The sequence below is a fragment of the Macaca nemestrina genome, unplaced genomic scaffold (genome assembly GCF_043159975.1).
Source record: "Macaca nemestrina isolate mMacNem1 unplaced genomic scaffold, mMacNem.hap1 Scaffold_125, whole genome shotgun sequence".
NCBI lineage: Eukaryota > Metazoa > Chordata > Mammalia > Primates > Cercopithecidae > Macaca > Macaca nemestrina.
Window position 1 is genome coordinate 99,238 of NW_027257608.1, and position 19,893 is coordinate 119,130.

Genomic DNA, 19,893 nt, shown 5'->3' on the forward strand with positions numbered 1-19,893 from the left:
GAGAAGGACTGAGTGGGACCAACGCTGCACCTGGCGGCTCCTCAGTGGCTGCCGATGTGGTCCTCACGCTGCAGGTGAGACCCTCTAGGGAAGCCCAGACAGTGGCGAGAATCACAGCCAGGAGTGCTCCAGTTGCCCCAAAACTCCAGCATAGCCTGAGGAAGGCAGCGCCCGCTCAGATCCCCGTGCAGGCTTGTATGGCACACTGGTGAGGCACACAGCACCAGAACATGGCACTTTAAGTGGCTTTGTGGGGTGTAGGAACACAAAGTGTGGTCTGGAGTGGCTCAGAAGTCACTCCCACCAGCCTGTGGGACCCGGACGGCCCCTTTGGACGTGGCTGGAGTCTCTCCAGGGCGGGCTCCAAAGTCCCAAGGATGAGGTGAGCGTCGGTCTTGCTCTGAGGAAGGCCCCTGACAAGTATCCTGAACATGCAGGTACACAGCTGGCTGACTCATCTGAAGGGACCTGCTGAGCTACGAGCTAGGGACAGCTAGAGAAAACTGCGTGAACCTTTGTGACTACTCACAGGTAGGTAGCTACTGCCTGAGACACAAAGGTAAAGAATTAACCTGAAACTGCATATTATAAAACTTATTTTTAAATGATGGCGCTTAATTGAAAAGACTCCCAAAGAATACTGCATTAGAAAGTGACAGAGTGAAACCGTGAGGCTGACCACAGGAGTCCCTGGAAATTTCACCAAATGTTGTGTCAAAACTGGGAAACAGAAGAACTGCACCTGATGAAACATTCCATTAATCACTCGAGTCCTCCCCACATACGAAGCTATGTAAAAAGTGTTCCCAGAAGGTAAAGTGAGCAGGAGGGCTGTGAACACACAAAGAGAGAGCCACTTCGTCCACGGACCACAACAAAAGAAACGCTAATGAGTGCCGACGACACGCTGGAGTCCAGGGCTCTGGGCGCAGCTGGGACGGGGACACTCAGGGTCCCACTGTCCAGATGGGAAACCAGGGTGGAAACACCAGGGAGCCTGTCCCAGGGTGCAGAGCTAGTGAACAGTGGTTCATACTGCGACAATCCCAGCTGCCAGGCTCTGGGGCTCCTCGGGACAGAATCCTGTTGACTTCACTCTGGGGTGCGAGAGGCGGCAGCATCCCCCAAAGGCACCTGGAGAAGTGGTGTTACCCTCCATCCCCTGTCCCCGGCGTTACCCTCCGTCCCCCTGTCCCTGGTGTTACCCTACTTCCTCTGTCCCCAGTGTTGCTCACCATCCTCCTCACCTCCAGGCCCCTCTCCCTGTCCTCCCTCGTTTTCCTGTTCAGCCAGAGCACATCACATGTCTCTTCCCTTTTCAAGAGACTCAGCTGCACCCAGAGGCATTCCAGCCTATTCAGGATGGGGCACACACCCTGGGGAAATGCCAGCACAGGGCCGGAAGGGCCTGAGACCCTCTCACTGTCGCCCAGGAAGGATGGAACAGCCCACGGTCATGCTCATTGTCAGGCAGGATGAAAACTTCTGGGTCCGAAATGTTCTTTTCACTGGAACTGTTCGGACCATTCGTGAACGAATCAGTTAAATACCAGCAAGTGCCACTCCCACTTATTCTCTGGCTAGTTTTCCACCCACCAGCAACCACACTCCTAGGAATTATCCCTAACGCAGAATCAGCGCCTTGTGCCTTTAGGAAAACCTCTTTCTCTCCAGCTTTGTCCTCCTTCCACAAAAGGTGCCTCTGACTGCCTCACTCGCTGTACCAGGATTTCACTCGGCTATGGAGGAAAATCTGCGTGGGGCTCAGAGGTGGGTGGTCCCTGCATGGGCAGCAGGTCTGTGACATCCTCCGAGGAGCCTGGCCCAGGCCTGCCTCACACGCCAGGACTCTGCCTTCTGGCCCTCGGGCCCCCGAAGCTGCTTTCCCTCCAGGTGTCATGCCCCGGGCAAGAAGGCCGGACAAGGGCCCAGGGCTGCTGTGGGTCAGGAAAGCCTCCTGACACCTCCCACTCCAGGACCCCCCATCAGCATCCCAGCATCTGGACCTGTGTCACCAGCCGCTCCGCCGTACAAGAGAATTGGATTTTCAGCTGGGTGTGCTGCTTCCCTAAACAAAGTAGGGTGTTGTTACTCAGGAAAAAGGAGAAAATTGGCATCTTCTTGGCAACCCCGCGACATCCAGCCACCGGTTCTCACCATCCCAGAGATGTCCATCCAGGGCAGATAGTGTCTTCAACCGAGCGCCACTGACCCAGAAGTACAGTAATTAGTACACTTTCACCAGAATCACCCACTCCTTCACCTTTACACTCAAGAAAAACATGTTTGCCAGGCAAATTAGATGTCCAGGAGGTGTAAGGAAACCCCAAGCCTGCTTTAAGCCTCAGACTTTTGAGACCGTTGAGGGCTGTGCGCACAAGAGCAAGGCTGCACCCGAAAGCTCTGCTTCTGCCGGACGTCATGGACAGACCACACGGCTCAGCCACATGGACCCTTCCAGGACTTCACGAGAGGGACTTCCGTGGTACATGCAATGATGTGCACTTCGTTCAGCCTCGAGCAGACCACGCCCTCGTTACAGGGTCGGTGGTCCACCTCCTGCCATCAGCCCCCCACCTCACCGAGGGTCTGTGTCTGCATCTGAAAGAACTTTGCTGTTTTACCTGGGTACCAAAATGCAGCATCGCGATGTTTAAAGGTCTTTAAATATCAACACTCCGGGTGCAGTCCTTGTCACTTTAATGCGGTCACTCGATGCAGGCCTCACTCACAACTCTGAGGTAGCTCATCCCTTCCCTACCTAACCAAGGAAGAAACGAAGGCATGGAAGGTGCAGCTCCTAAGGAGCAGATTAGGATTCAAACCAGTGAACTTCGTCACATGCTGACCTACCTCTCAGGCTGAGATAACGTTGAAAATTAACCAGGTAGAACAGCGTTCCATAAATCGGCTGGAAATGGTCCTTGTGCATGGGCCTGTGGTTACTCCCTGAAGAACAAGACCATTAGCCCAAAAATCCACCTGTGTCACACTCAAATGTTTACATATACAACTATTTTTAAAATAACCCAATCAAGCATGTTCACAGCCATTTAGAGCCATATAGATTGTCTGCTTCGCTGACAATCAACCCAAGACCTCTGTCGGCAAAGGCCACGGTGCCGGGTCCAGAGAAGGCGGGACAGAGACACAAGCAGACACAAGCAGGAACCTTTCCATCCCTGGGAGCCTCGCTCTGATCGGTCCGTGAGGACACGGTACAGACCGTGGGGCACAGGCAGACGGCAGGCCAGGAGAAGGGGCTGCATTGCCGGGAGGCAGTGCTTTGAGCTCTAATGGATGGAACACTGCTAACCAGTGAAGGTGGAGAGAGGGCACACGTCTGAGAGCATGTAGAGGCAGCAAAGCACAGCCAGCCTCGGGGAACCAGAAGCCACAGGGACATCAGGTTGGGTGCTGCTGTCTGCCGGCCACTGGCTGGGGGACTGTACTGGGCCTGGAGGGACATCCCTGACACTCCCCACCAGATGCCAGGGGCACCCCCAGCCCCAGGTGAGAACCACGGATCCCATGGTGAATGAGGCCAGCCTGTGGGAAGTGGGGCTGGGACAGCTCTGTACAGCTTAATAGGAAAGTTGGGTTCTATTTTGTGGGGTTTTGGTCACGCCGATGGCTAGTCATGGCTGTCCGTCAGGAAGTGATTTGAGGATAGACTAGAGAAGGGGCTGCCAAGACCAGCGGAGCATTCGCTGTCTGGGTCCAAGGTAAAGGAAATAAAGGCTGGCGATGTGACAGTGGGGGGGAGCACAGAGCAAAGGAACTGGTGGAGACACAGGGCTGGCCCCGCACAGGGCTTTGAGCAGCTACCCGGGGGTCGTCCTATTAAGTCTCCTCATGGCCCCAAGAGGCGGCTGTGAGGATCCATCTCCTGAGGACAGAACTGCTCCAGAGCCACACAGCGAGGATCCACAGAACCAAGATCCGGGCCAGCTCCAAAGCGGGTGAACTTGACCCCTCAGCCATGGTCCTAAGACAGGGATCGGAGGCCCCTGGACACACAGACACAGGAACTGCAGGAAGGGGAAACGGATGCCCCGGACCAGTGGCGGGACCCAGGGTTTCAGCCCTCCAGGGCCACTGGGACCAGCCACTGCACAGGTGGACACATGATGCTTTAACTCGCGCTGGGGGAAGGAGCCCTCACTCTCAGGGTGGAGACCGCAGCTCGATCGGGCCGGCCTCCCTGCTGGGCACAGCCTGAGCCACACAGGATGCTGAGGTGCCCCAACGTTGGGGTGCTCAGAGCCACTCAGCTGAGATCGTGGTGCTTTCTGTAACCACCCTCGTTTCTTCACGGTATAGATCTGGACTCCATCCTTTGCAATGTGTGAGGTTCTAGGAAGAGGCTGGCCAGCTGGGGAAGTGTCCTGGGCTCTGTCCCAGTGATGACGAACTTGGCTCCCCACAAGGGCGGCCTGTTCACCACAGTGACCCCCGGGGACCACGCCTGCACCCACCTTGCTGAAGATAATTCACTTCTCATCCGTGAAAGAATAAAGCTAGACTAACTCAATTTCACACTCACTTCCAACTTTAACAACTTGTGTTAGGAAATCAAAGACAAGGACTCTGACCACGTCACAAACCCAGGAAGCAAAACCCGAGACTAACGGAATGATGCCACCTTCGCAGTTCCGAGCTTTACTAGTTGTTTTTCTTTTCTGGTCTGTTTTTCTCTTTTGGTTTAAATAATTAAAGACCCTTGTTGACAAGAAAAAAAATTCTCTATGAAACTTAAAAAAGTGCTTCTAATTAAACATTTAAACATTCTTCCATATGCTTTATAAACAGTTGAAATTACAGCTCTACTTAGTGTTAAGTACTTTAACCAAATGAAAGGTTAATTATACAGACTGGCAATTATAAAAAATAAGGCTACATATTCGTGGCATCATGAATAATTAATAAGAACCGTTTGATTTCATTCAGACCAGGGATTCTGTGCTAATAGGCTCTTAGCTGTCTTGAAATAATGGTGAAATTTTAAAATTACTTTTGTACTTAAACACGTCCCCAAAGTGAAGCACAGCGGTTAATATCCATCATGGTGCCCAGCAGAGCGACCCGCCCTACTATGGCCGACACCCTGATTCCCGAGGGCTGCATCCCGGGGCTGTACTCGTGCAGAGAACGTTCATGAAACAGACCAGGTGGCAGGAGGGGGTCTTGTCCTCAAGGAACCTCATGAGTCTTGCTAGGGGGACAAACAGCGAGAGAATGAAACCGGCAGCCACGGAATCTGGACAGCGATGCCCAGGCCCCGCCATGCATAACCCCTGGCTGGCACCTCCCTGAGACCCGTCTGGCACAGGCAGCGGCAGGGTCCGGCCCTTGGAGCGCAGGGATGGCAGAGCAGGGCCATCAAAGCGGGTGGCATGCCGACAGCGGCTTCTCCGCAAGAGCTCCTGGCTCTCAGGGAGCTGAGGGCTCCTCAATGGGAAATTCTGGCTGAGCTCCAGGGGAAAGCGGGTGGGAGGCCTGTCTCCTCTGCCCCCATCTCCTCTGCCCCAACCCTGGAAGAGGGTCAGATATCAATGCTAACTCTTGTGCTGACTCAATTAAATCAAACAATTCAGAAAACAAACTTGCTTTAAGTATTAATTTCCTAAAAAGAACTAACATGAATTCAAATAATTCACATAATTAAAATGATTTTAATTGTTAATTTAATTAAAACATCTCCGTTTTCACAGCATCATGTACCTTGGTACTTTCTCCTTATTGCATTTCCCATCTTCCAGGGCAGATTTCCTTCCACCCAGGGCAGCAGCGACTCTGGTGTCTCGGGTATTCCCAGGCTTCCGTCAGCCCCTGGGGGGCTTACAGTTCTGCAGCGGTCTCCATCCTCATTAATCTGCATAAGAACATCCGTCCGCAGGGATGTCCTGTGGCCCCGTGGCCACATCTGACGTGCAGCTAAACGCTGGGCGTGTCGCCTGGTGACAGCAGATGACACAACTGTGGGCAAGGTAGCACCTCTGGGCGCCGACACTCTCGATGAGTTTTTTACAAGACCATTCTTTAATGGGTGAACCCTGACAGGAAACACTAAAGATTGTTTTTAACTATTTTTATATCGAGACAAATCTTTGTCAAACGTTCACTCAATGCTAAATGTCACTTCTCCAGCCAACCCCTTTAAGAATACCTAAAACTTAAGACTGGAATGACGCTTTCAAACACATACTCTACTCATGCATTCCCGGGAGCAGAGAGCAGCTTAATGTTTTCACGCTACACAGGCATGAAGTTTGGCGAAGGCATTTTAATATTTTCACCTGAATATTTTAATAAAATCAAAAGATCATTTTCACTCTAATACTCTACTTAGAATCTAATTTTCCATTAAATAAACAGGCAATGTTCAGTAACCCACATGCTGATAAACTTTTGAAAACTTTAGAAAGTATTAAGTATAATCAAAGATTACTTTTAATTTTCGAGCTGGTAAGAGCCTGTGTCAGGGAACAGAGTTGACATTGAAGAGATAAAAGCACGATGATTTTCTTAAAGAAAAGCGAAATTCGTAAAAGAGACCAGGTGATTATATAAAGAAACACAGAATCCGTTTTCAGAAATGGCAAACATTGACCACAGAACACCAGTGTTGCCCGTGATGAGAGAAACAGTTAAAAGGAAGAATTCACGGTGGCCCAGCATAGATCAGGTGTGGGAGGACAGAGACGTGATGAAATGATCCTCCTTCTAACTTCCCAGAAAGGCACAAATGGCCAGCACTGTAACTGAAGACCACGCAGGCACCAGTGTGAACTCAGACTCCATGGCCAGCACCGTAACTGGAGACCACATGGGCAATGGTGTGAACTCAGACCCCACGGCCCGCACCATAACTGGAGACCACACGGACACCAGTGTGAACTTAGACCCGACGGCACGTGCCTGGGCTGCTCCAGCCACCACCAGAACCTGTTCTGCAGCTGAACTGGAAGCTGATTCTGGAAGGAACTGAGGAGCATGAGGACGAGATCCTTCTACCTCAACAGGGATCAATTTTTTAATGATTTCTTTCTTTTAGAAAACTGTTAATAAAATACTTTGTTCTAAAATGACCAGGATTTCAGCAGCCTCTACATTCCTTCATGTCAATCAAAGCTTAGGCACGTGGGTTACTTCACTGTTCGTGACACCCTTTTGAAATAAAACCCGGGGCCGCCTGTGTACCCAAGAGCCTGGGCACTGAACATTCAGACAAAACGTCCAGGGCGAGAATGTTCACGTCCCAGCGGTGCGGTAGAGTGGATGGGGGGAGTTCGAGCCACAGGTGGCCACGCCTCCCCTGCCTCCGGCCAGTGCCCACTGCTCACGCACTCCTTCCTCGGCCCATCCTGAGCCACGGGGCCCTCGCGTAACCAAGGCCGCTGCGGTACCTCCAAGAACAAACTGGTTACAGGTGGACTGCTCTCTACTCAACGTACAAAGATTGTTTTTAAAACTGCTCGTCTCTGGAACTTATCCCAGTAACAGGCTAGATTAAGAAAACTGACTAAAAACAGTAGGAAGAAAAACTCACTCTACCCGTTGAGGCAAGAGAAATGCACACAGCCTCTGAAATAACTACAGAGGAGTTTTCCTGGGTTAGGTACGAGGTGGGGTGACCCTACCCCATAGCGGGGCGATGGCACATGGTGGGAACCAAGGAACATCTCCGAGTAAATGTAGGAAAATGCACTCAACTCCCAAACAGAGAGAGAAACTGCTTTTTTCCTTAAAAGCTTCTCTCTTTTATTCTCAGAAAGACTCTCTTTGGTGTCTTGACTGCTGAAGGGACAAGCCTGTCATCCCCAGAAAGCAGCCCTGGACAGTCTCCAGATCCTATGGCCCTCAGGCCCACCTTGCCTACTGATGATCCCACATTACGAAACCTAATCATCAGAAAAAGCCTCCCAGTCCGCAGCTCACCAGTGACATTTTATTCAGGGAAATGCTAATAAAAACCTGGGGCTCTGTGTAAACGCTGTCCCCTAGGTACTGAGGCTCCACACAGATGGCACACAGGGAGACAGGCCTCACCCCTTCCTGGTGCCCCATGTCTCTCCTCACATTTTATTAGCTGAGTTTTGTGGCGGTTTGTTACTTTTAACCTGACTGTCCAAGGCAGCTGCACTAAACTAATTGTCCAGGGCAGATCCACTCATAATGACCATCAGCTCAGAGTTGGAAGTAGCACTGGAGAATGAGGTGGTATCAGGGCACTATGCTTCCCTGCCCTCTTTTCCAGGGATGCCAAGTAAGTTTCTGCCATGGCTGATGATGTCAGCACTACACTAACATTAGTTCAACGGCAGGCCACCAATTAATACTTAACGAACAATGCCCTTAAGAGCAAAACCCCATCTCTGCCAAAAATACAAAAAATTAGCTGGACGTGGTGGTGAGCGCCTATAATCTCAGCTACTGGGGGACTGAGGCAGGAGAATTGTTTGAACCCAGGAGGCAGAGTTTGCAGTGAGCCGAGATTGCACCATTGCACTCCAGCCTGGGCAACAAGAGTGAGACTCCATCTCAAAAAAAAAAAAAAAGAAAAGAAAAGAAAAGAAAAGAAAGAAAGAAAGAAAGAAAGAAAGAAAGAAAGAAAGAAAGAAAGAAAGAAAGAAAGAAAGAAAGAAAGAAAGAAAGAAAGAAAGAAAGAAAGAAAGAAACGATTCTCATGACCCTGTCAACATCTTCAGTTTTTCCCAAGGATAGTGTAAAATTATCACACACAACGTAAACCCAATTAGATCAACGTTCTCTCCTCACCAATCCATACCTAAATCCATATTTCAAAATGGTCCCCAATTTTTCACAATTTAAGAAGACTGAGAGGAATAACCATGAACAAGCAAGGTTTACACAGACGTTAGTCTTCCCAACTCTCGCTCAGGAGCTCACCCCAAACTCCTCCTGTGGAATCAGCCCGGATAACAGTTCCTGGTGGCCGCACAAGAACAGAGGGTCCCACGAACCCACGACAGACCCCACCATTCAGCCCCAGGCAGAGGAGGGAGGTGGACAGTCACGAAAGACAGAAAAGCAGGGAACTGTGACTCTTCTGAGTTAATGCAGGTGATTGGGCCAAAAAACAAGGCACATCCACCTGTGAATGGGGTGAGCTCCCAGCTGGCTGTGCAGAGGCTGTAGATATGAAGGAACTCACTTCCCTGCACACTGAAGTGCATGAGCATCTCCACATCGACCGCACCTGGGCTCTGCTCGCCCCTCACAAACTAAGATGACAGTGGCTGCTTCTGGACAGAATGTCAAGGACAGATGGACAGACATCCTGGACAGACACTGTACAGAGACCAGGGGCTGGGAAGGGGGAAGCGGCACAGCCTTGGGGCCAGCAGGGGCGAGGCCAGGAAGCCTCGGTGAAGGCCTGCATCTCCTCATCCAACAGAAGCAGGAGGGGCCACCCAGTGAGGGCTGCAGCTGCGGTGAAGTGGCCAGTGGGACATAGCAGGAGGCCGTGGCCAGCCTTACCCCCAGCCCAGGAGGAGGGGCCCAGCTGCGGGCACTGCCCCGGGAGCCAGAATCCTGAGCCCCCAGGGAAGGTGGGAAATTGCCCCTGGGCACTGGGTGCTCAGGCTGGAGGTGGTGAGACCTCGAGGCCCTGCAGTCGGGGAGGTGAGGGCAGAGATGGCCAAACTGCAGCTCAGTGAAGGGCTTTGTCAGGAAAGGCCCTCAGAGGCTGCCTCACCAGCCAGGGGGAGGTTACTTCCAGCCCAGAGGCTCAACAGGGCCCTCGGTGGTGATGCTTAACCTTGTCCTCTGACAGAGGACCATCGAGACAGAGTCACTCAAACCTCTGCCAAGCTCTGCACCCAAATGAAGCTGTTACCACAGACGCTGAGGCAGGTAGTGCTCATCTCAACTCTGTACAAGTGGTTTATTTAGCCAGTTCTCCAAATTCTTAATGACAAACCACACTAAACGTGTGTTTTCAGTATCACCTATGCTCATAGCTATGTATAAAATAACTATCACAAGGAAAACTAGGTGGTGAACCCAGGAGGAGGAAATCCCCACGACGAGTCGAGAGAACACCAACGGACCGTTGGCTCTTCCCGGCTGAACCCAAGAGCACTTGGCTGGGCTCACTTCCGTTCTAATTTCCAGATTTATTTTTACTTTCCCACATTTTCATTATGAAAATGTTCAAACATATTTAAAAAGTGGAAGAACAGTACAACGAGTGGTCAAGTTTTCTCCACGTGGAGCTCCAACAACTGCTAACATTTCGTTAGATTTGCTTTCTCACTCTCTCTGTAGATCAGACAGAGAGACAGATTTGTTTCTTCTCTGGAGCCACTTGAAGGTGAGAGGCTCCTGCTGCCTCACCGAGTCCTCAGGCACACGTTCCCTAGGAATAAAGGCCCCTCTGCAGCCGCAGTACCATCATCGGCAGACAAGAATGATTTCAGAGCATCGTTGTCCAGGTTATGTTCAGGTAGCACAATCGTTCCGAAAACGTCTTTTCTATCCGGGGCACACACTGTGCTGAGTGACTCTCCTTCCCCGTCTTAGTCAGGGACAGCCTCGCACCCCTTTTATCTGTGATCTTCACTTTTCGAGAAGATCATTGCATTGTCCTGCAGAATATCCCCTACCCCAGAGGCATCTGTTTCTAGGGCCATCATTAAATTCCCTACTATGCACCTCCATTCCCTGTAAACAGGAAGTTTCAGTCTCGAGGCGCGATCACCTTCTGTCAAATGCTTCTCGGCAGCTTCCGGGTGAGGCTGCTGCTTCACGAGGGGCGCGAGCTCCTACTCCTGGTCACTGACGGCACGGCCGCGACCAGCACCACACCCCGAATCAGAAACGTCTGGAGGGGCCGCGGGCAGCCGAGACACCTGGAGGTGTGAACGGCACAGGCGTGGGGCAAGAACAAGGTCAAATCATAACGGAACGTCTGATTCCAGACACTTCCACCTGGGTAAGATGGTGACATCTCCCTAGCAAGTATCTGAAGCCAGAAAGCATGACAGAAAATTCACGACCTGCCTTCGTTCACCCAGGCTGCTCTAACAACACACCACAGGCTGGGCAGGGGCTGGCAAATGACACAAGTTCATTTCTCACAGCTCTCAGTCTCAGTCTCAGGCTGGGAAGTCCATAGTCAAGGCCTGACAGGTTTGCCTGGTGAGGGCTTCCTGGTTCATAGACGGCGCTTCTCACTGGGTCCGCACACCATGGAAGGAGCGAGGGAGCTCTCTGTAGTCCCTTTTTTGAGGGCACAAATCTCATTTATGAGACCCTCACGACCTCCTCACCGCCCAAAGCTCCCCCTCCTAGCACTATCTCCTCGCGGGTGAGGATTCCAACTTGTGAATCTTGGGGAGACACAAACATTACAAAAGCCCATCATTTAATTTTTTTTAAAGGCATTTTTGCTTCTGCAAAGTCTCAAGATAAAATCAAAAGAAAGAGGTCTGAGTCAATCCACACAGTTCTCCCAAAAAGGGAAGTGATCAATTGCCACCACTTTTTATCCGAGACCTGCTGGGTGCCCCGGTCTGCATGACTGATTCTAAAACGCCATCCTCTCCTCTGCCATTCAGAGGTCAGAGTCAGTCCAGAGCTTAACACCAAGGCAGAGCTGACTGAATGACACCAGCTAATCCAGTAAGACAAGCCAAGACTCCTGCCCAAGGCCTAATCCTTCCCCCAGGGAAACATGGAAGGGCCAGACACTTGGCAGCCCTTCCTTCCTGCTCTAAAGCCCCAGAGACACAGCGCCGGCCAGGTGTGTGCCTGGGGCAATGCACAGTAACGTCAGCTGGGCACCGAGTCTGAGAACATGTTATCAAGTAAAAATGAAAACAAGACTGCTGAGAAAAGTTCATGCTTAATCACCTCTGGGCTAAATTCTAAATACAATGTTATTTCAGAGCTAGGTGGAAGTAATTCCTTAAAAATATATATGAACAGTGACTAGCAACCAGGGTGATAAGTACTCAATATGTGTTTGATGAATAGATGAATTTTTAAAATTTATGAAAAGAGCACGCTCTATTTAGGAGAATTCTATTTAATTGGATGTCCTAACTAGACAGTGGTTCCTTCGTGCTGACAGCAGAGTTTGTTTCAGTTAACTCAAAAAATGGTAAGTCACTCTAACAGAAAACCAAAAGGCTTTACAGAGAGTCAAATTATGGTGCCAATTCAACCGTGCATGGCAATTTCACCTTAATATTTAAATTCTCGAAGCACCATACTCAGAAAACGAGACATAACATACATAAATGCATCGACTAAAGCACCATCATCTAGAATTTGACAAAGTTTGACTGTGAGTTTCAAGAAAAGGGCTGATGAGGCCAAGAAGTTCCTTCCCCTCTCCCCTTACCTCCCATTTTGGTGACCAACTTAATGCAGAGAAATTCCTGTTTCAGGTTTGCACACATTGGAACAATCCTGGTATCTATTCCCCCAAGACACCAACAGGCTGAAGTCTGCAGGGTGCACATATTGAAAAATCACAGGAGCACTAGAGTGGCGGAAAGAGGTGCCCGTGAAGACGTCATCCTTTCTAAGACAGGGTCTGATTCCGCCTCCGGGCCCTTTTGCAAAAAGCCATTGGTACAAATTCATAGCCACCAGGAGGAAACACGCAAAAGACCCCACTGCCCTCCTGGCTTCCCAGAAGGCCTCAGAAGGATGAGACATGCAGCCTGCGTGCAATCCTGGACCCTCTTCCCTGCATTCAGTTTGACATGTGTCACTTGTTTGACTGACGGAGGTCCCACAATGGGCACAAGGAGACCCGTCAGGTCAAGAGGGTGCTGCCCGGCTCATGGTCCACACATGCGGACCTGTCAGGTCAGGATGCCCGGCTCATGGCCCACACGTGGGGATGCGTCAGGTCGGGAGGGTGCTGCCCGGCTCACGGTCCACACATGGGCATGCGTCAGGTCAGGAGGGTGCTGCGCAGCTCTCAGTATCAGCCACATATGCACATTCTCCACTGAAGCCACTGCATGAAACCACTGCATGAAGCCACGCTGGAAGCACTTTCTGGCAGGTTTAGGAGGCTCGTGTCCAGGGTCATTAAACACATGGCAAGCTCGCCTTGGGGGCATTTTACTTTGCTTATGACAATGAAGCATTCTCATTGCACTGAATAGAGCACGCTTTCTTGTTCAGTGCCTCGTTGAAATAGGCATTTTGTACCTGTCTTACAGATTACATCAAGGCCCTAATACATTTAGACCCTTGTCTCAGGTACACACAAAGCAGCGGCATCTCTAGAACATGTTTTGGACCACGGGAGGAAACCAAATCGCAGCATTATCCATTGATGTTGCTTAAAGTGTATTTCCAAATGTGTCTCCCGAGCCCGGCCTGTGTTCACGGCTTCCGCTGACCACACGCCATCTGCTGGGCACTCTGTGCACTTTCTCTCACACCCGCCACGCCTGTGGTCCTGTGCCTATCCCGCCACACGTCCCCACGTGGCTAAATCTCCCACACTCACCACGCCTGTGGGCCTGTGCCTATCCCTCCAGGCGTCCGCACCTACCACGTGGCTAACGCACACTTCCTACAGGCGGCAAGTGCCTGAACATCCCCACGGCTGGAGGGGCTTTGGGTAGGTTCTACAGAACCCACAGACAGGCATGGCCACCCCGCCCACGGCCACCAGAGGCTTTGCTTTGTCTCTAGAGGTGCCCTTCGATGAGGCGACATGGCAGATGACCCAGTGTTAGGTAATTAAGACTCAGGAAGTCACGGCCGTCTTACCTTTAGAACTCACCTCTCTCCCCAGCACTACATCGCGAAGGGTGGGTCGCCAGAGTTGGGGAAGAGATGCCCAAGGCTCCCTCCTGCCCTGACAAGCTGGGACACTGCTCCCCTCTGTTGGTTTCTCACCGCACCTCAATAAACTGAGCTCACAGCAAGAGGCAGGCATGGGCTGAGTAGAAACACACAGCAGACCCCGGGTGGGCAGGACGGAGGACGAGGGTGCTCGCGGAGACGAGGGTGTGCCCCAGGAAGAAGGTGCACGCGGGGTAGAGGGTGCGCGCGGGGAAGAGGGTGCACAGGCCCCGAGAACCTGGTGGCAGCAAGGCCGGTCAAGGCTGAACTCCAACAGAGGCAGCAGCAACGGTGTTGGGCAAGTCACAGAGAAAGCACCACCCAGAGGGGCTGCATGAACCAGCAGCGACCCCAACCCAACCTGCTCATCGGACTGGGCACACGCACACGCTGTGGACACGTGTGAATATGTTCCACTTAACGTGATGTTACATAATAATCAACAATGTTAACCCCACGACTTCATTACATGGCATCTGGCACATTGAGACTTTTTATTCTGTCTCTCTTCCTATACAAAGAAGTGGAAAATAGGTCCAAGATCATTCACAACAAATTATTGCTAATTGAAAAAAAAAAAAAAATTCCTACCCTCACCTTGGAGGATCTCAAGGCAACACCTGGTTCTTTGAGGTCATGGTTGGGACCCTCTCCGGACCCCTAGATGGGTCTGAAACTGCAAGGAATCCCCAAATGGGCAGTTTTGGGGCCAGCACAGATGCCAGCCACACATCCAGGCAGGTCTTGGCAGGTTGCTCCGTGACTTCGGCTGGGTCACTAACCTTTTCTTGCACTCAGAACCTGCCAGGAACGAGGGCACTGGCCCGCACGTCTCTGCTCCCAAGGCTACATCCCCTATGTTCCGCTGCACTCTGGGTTCCATGCCTTAGATCCCAGGCACCTTAAAGTTGACGTTTCCCCACCAGCCCTCATGAAGTTGATACTCAGATAACGTCCTTCCTCTCCCACCTGGTCAGTACCTGGGGAGAAAGGAACCCGGGTCTCAGTTTGATTTTCTGCCAGTCCATCGAAAAAACAACTGGCCAGCAGCACTGGTGCACAGCACTGCCAGGTTACCCGTGACGAAAACAAAGCAAAACGAGATATACTCAAGTCAGCTGCGGCAAGTGCTTCTACATCCCTACTCCAACAAGGAAAGACAGGAGGCCAGGAGTGTGGCTCACGCCTCTTGTCCTTCCTTGTTGGGTCAGGGGTACAGAAGCATTTTGGGAGACTGAGGCAGGACAAATGCTTGAATTTGAGACCACCCTGGGCAACATAGCAAGACTCGTCTCTACAAAAAAAAAAAAAAAAAAATAGCCAGGTATGGTATCGTGCCTGTAGTCCCAGATACTCAGGGGGCTGAGGTGAGACGATCACCTGAGTCCAGGAGGCAGAGGTTGCAGGGAGCCAAGATTGCACCACTGCACTCCAGCCTGGGCATCAGGGTGAGACCCTGTATCAAAATAAAGAAAAAACAAAAAACAAAAAAAAGGATAAGAAATACAGGAGACCACTAATAATTCCAAATAGTGCCTGCTAATTTGAAATCTTTTCCAGATATGGTGAAGGAAATCATTTTTCTTCCTACGCCCATTCTAAGGAAACGTTTCTATTTTTCTGCTATACAATTTGGTAACCTGCCATTTCAGATCCTGGCCTCTTTAAGCAGGACTTGCTGGAGTGCCAACAAAGCAGCGCTCTGAAACCTCAGCATCCTCAGCATCACCCTGGAGGGCAGGTGAAGGATGCTGGGCCTCCACCTCCAAAAGTCACACTGGGGTGGGGCAGATCTGGGGTGAGGCAGGGTTTGCATTTCTAGTCTAGGGCCACACCACCCTAAACACGCCCATCTCATCTAACGCATACCAGAGGGAGAAGCCACGTAGGGCAAGTCACAGAGCAAGCGTCCAGGCACCAGGTCACCAGTTGTCTATTTAAATGCAAACCCGTCAAACAGCTTAAGTCAAACAGGTTCACCCTCCTAACACATTGGCCAACACAGCTAGTGATAAATATCACTGCTGTTAGACCTTCTGCTCACTGATGACCAGAGCAATGGCCTGAAACATCAAAGCTGAAGGGTGTGTGCCGCGGTCAGGGCTCTGAACACCCCCATCCCAGGCCATCTCACACGGGTGCCTTCACTGGCACCGGGGTCTCACAGACCAGCTCCACGCTCACACTTACTGGGACGCAACCACCCTTTCAGCCCTTCATGCATCTGTACCCTATAGCAGTGTTCAAGGGAGGCTAATTTAAGTAAGAAATGTAATACGGACATCTGTGAACTCTTCCTCCATATCCACTGAGTGGCCGTCCAGAAACAGAAATATTAAAAAGAAAAAGAAGATTTAAGAGTCAAACACAGGGCCGGGTGCAGTGGCCCATGCCTGTAATCTCAGCACTTTGGGAGGCCAAGGCGGGTGGATCACATGGGGCCAACAGTTTAAGACCAGCCGACCAACATGGCAAAATCCTGTCTCTACTAAAAATACAAAAATCAGCCAGGCATGGTGGCACATGCCTGTAATCCCAGCTACTAGGGGGGCTGAGGCAAGAGAATTGCTCGAACTGAAAGGCGGAGGTTGCAGTGAGTGGAGGTTGCAGTGAGCCTAGATCATGACACTGCACTTCAATCTGGATGACAGAGCAAGACTCCGTCTCAAAAAAACAAAAACAGGCCAGGCACGGTGGCTCACGCCTGCAATCCCAGCACTTCAGGAGGCCAAGGCGGGTGGATCACAATGTCAGGAGATCGAGACCATCCTGGTTAACACTGTGAAACCTCGTCTCTACTAAAAATACAAAAAATTTAGCAGGGCGTGGTGTGGGCACCTGTAGTCCCAGCTACTCGGGAGGCTGAGGCAGGAGAATGGTGTGAACACGGGAGGTGGAGCTTTCAGTGAGCCTGGATCGCGCCACTGCACTCCAGCCTGAGTGACAGAGAGAGACTCCATCTCAAAAAAAATAACAACAACAACAACAACAACAAAAACACAGAAACTCGTGGAACAAGCCCTTGCCCCACTCCATGTCAGCTGTGCTGTGCCACCCAGGAGCATGCCAAGCTCAAAGAGTCATCCACCTGCCTTGCGTAAACGATGTCACTACTCGAATCACAGAGACTCAGATTCCCTAGCCCTCGCCATGTGCATGTCACTCACAAGCAGGCATGAGGACCCCCGCAATTCACAGGGAATCCCTCTGGCCATCTGATGACCATCCATTCATAAATAAAAAGCATTAATTCCAGCGGGGTTGCAGAGGTGTATACATCAATACTTGTTACTGTTCACAAATGTTCCACTTGCGGATGGAGTGACGTTACAGAATTGGGAAGAACTTCACAGACATACGAGGGGTGCATTTAAGGAAAAAGTGTAAGGAAAAGGTGAGAAAATGGAATATGCTAACCTCTGTCTTTTCATCACCCTCTAAATCTTATGATTCCAGTTCTGTTCATTCTGCAGTGAAAAATAACAAGTGATTCACACTCAGACACAAGGTGGCTTAGGAAACTATGACTGTTTTACAAAGATGAAACAATTTCGAAGATCAGGATTCCATGAACGTACTTACTTAAAGAGAGAAGAGACTGGGAGTTACACATCAACTTACCAAGGCTGTCCCGAAGTCCAGGAGCCCCTTAGGAGAACAGAGAATGTGCAGTCTCCACAGACCAATGCAGGTGGCTGGGCCCAAGAGTGGGGACGGGTAGGCTGCAGGAGGCTTGCAGAGGGAGCTGTACCACCAGCCTCTCGCAGAAATTCCTAATTAAACCCTGACAGCAACTCTGTTTAGTGAATTGTCTCCTGGTAACTAAGAAGAGTGAAGCTGTTGAAAGCCTACAGCCAACCCTCTGGATAACTGTTGAGATGTATTTTAGAGAAGGAAATGATCCTGTCACAATCCCAGTCCTGCCCACAGCTGCAAGCACGTCCTGGGAGTGCGGCTTCTTGCTCTGTCAGCACCAGAGCCCACTGTAGTGCCACACGGGTTCTGCCCGACGTTCCCACTTCAAGGAGTCTGGGCAGGTGCAGCTGAAACACCCAGGGGGCAACCCCCACACTCACTTCTCAAAAGTACATGCAGAGGCAGACAGAATGAAACACGGCCCCCAAACCTCAGACGTACGGTTCAGCGGCACGGCCCACCATAGAGCCACATGGGATTTGCCCGACGCCCCCAATTCACAGAGTCTGGGCAGGCCCAGCTGAAACAGCACCTGGGGGGCAACCTCCAACCCCACTTCTCAAAAGTACATGCAGAGGCAGACAGAATAAAACACGGCCCTCGAGCCCCAGACATAAAGTTTGGCACGGGCATCTGTGAAACAAGAACAAAAGTCGCATGGGAAAGTGAGCACAAAAATGAAAAAAATAACAGAATTACAGTGAAGATGGATGAGATGGGGAGGATTGCGAGGAAGTTGAGAAAGGGACTGAGGACCTGAAGGGGGACATAAGGGCTGGACATTCCCGACAAGGTAACAAACACACCTCTGGATGAGGTGGGACATCATCTTCATTATGGAAATAAAGGGGAAAAGCCTGAAAACATCAGTTTCCTACCAAGAAGCAAAAATCAAACTGGCTTCAGATTTCTCCTCTACAACACTGGGTTCCAAAAGATGAGGATGTGGCATCCGTGGGGTCTTGAGGGAGAGCTGGCACAAACGTCCCAGAGCTGCCGTCTCCAGAAGCAGCTGAAACAGCCTCAGATCCAGCAAACTCTTGTCTTGAAAAATCTATCAGACTACACCCCCTTATCAAAGGGATGCGTGGCTGCAGGGGTTGTGGTGTAAGGCAATTTAGAAATCTTACTCCGTGCAGACCCTAAACTTGGGAGGCTGCTGGTCACACCCTGGGAGGACCTCAGCCAGCGGGAAGCCCTGTGCCTCCTCTCTGCTCCATCTCTAATGCCAAGAAACATTTTATGCATAATATTACGTTATTTCCAATTTGTTAAACTGTATCTATTAAGTCCATAAAGAGACCAAGAAAATGTATAAAAACATTGATGACTTCACGGTGGTATTATAATTAATTTTTAAACAAAACATGTTGTCTAAATTTTCCAGACTGAAAAAATACTCTTTTTAGCAAGAAAGGTGCTTTTAAAGTCACCATAAACAATTATATATCCATCCTACGAACGTGGTCTTAAAACAAAAAGTGAAGAGCAAAAACAGCAGAAGGAAGTGCATGAATATGTTGATAACGTTTATCTCTGAATGGGGGCGCTCTTTTGCCTTCCATTTCCCTATGCTTGAAGTGTCACCTCTGTAATGTAATAATAGAGCAAACACCATAGTTGAGGAAACACTGCTGCCCACTAGGACATAAACCAAGTCTCCTCCAAAATGCTGCGACCCCAACCTCTGATTTTATCTTTTAAATCAGCTAGGTTTTCTCCCCAAAAAAGAAGCATATTGTATCATTACTCTTTAAAGTTAGGTGACTTAACAGGCATACAGACTTAAACACCTTCTGGAAAGGTGATGTGTCAAGTTTAACTAAGATTTGTTTTGTTCTGAAAAGAGCAGGGGCACGTTCCCAGGTGAGGGGACTCCAGGAAACACTGGCTGTGTCCGATGGGCCCTCACCTGGAGAAACAAGCGCTCGACGCCTCCACCCTCCACCCGGACTCAGCAGGAAAGGGATGCAGAGCTGAAGACAGACTCATCTATAAAAACCCCAACGGCTGTTTCCAGGAGCTACTCACTGTCCCGTGCCGCTGCACCCTGCCCCCCTGTGCAGGTACCGGAGCTGCTGTCCAGGCTTCCCCAGGCTCTCCACGCCTCCTTCCACCCCACGCCAACCTGCACCACCCAACTCCCCACCGTCTCTTACTGACCACCGGCCTCAATTCCCGCATAGCCTGGAAACTGCAAAGCTGCCTGGCAGCAAGAGGGGACGGGCAGCGAACGCACCAGCCAGGTGGCACCTGCTTCCACCAGACTGCAGGGTCACAGCCCCTGCCTCATGGAGCCGTTGTTATGCACAACTACACTGGGAAATCAATGCAGCTTTAGCTTTACTTTGGTGC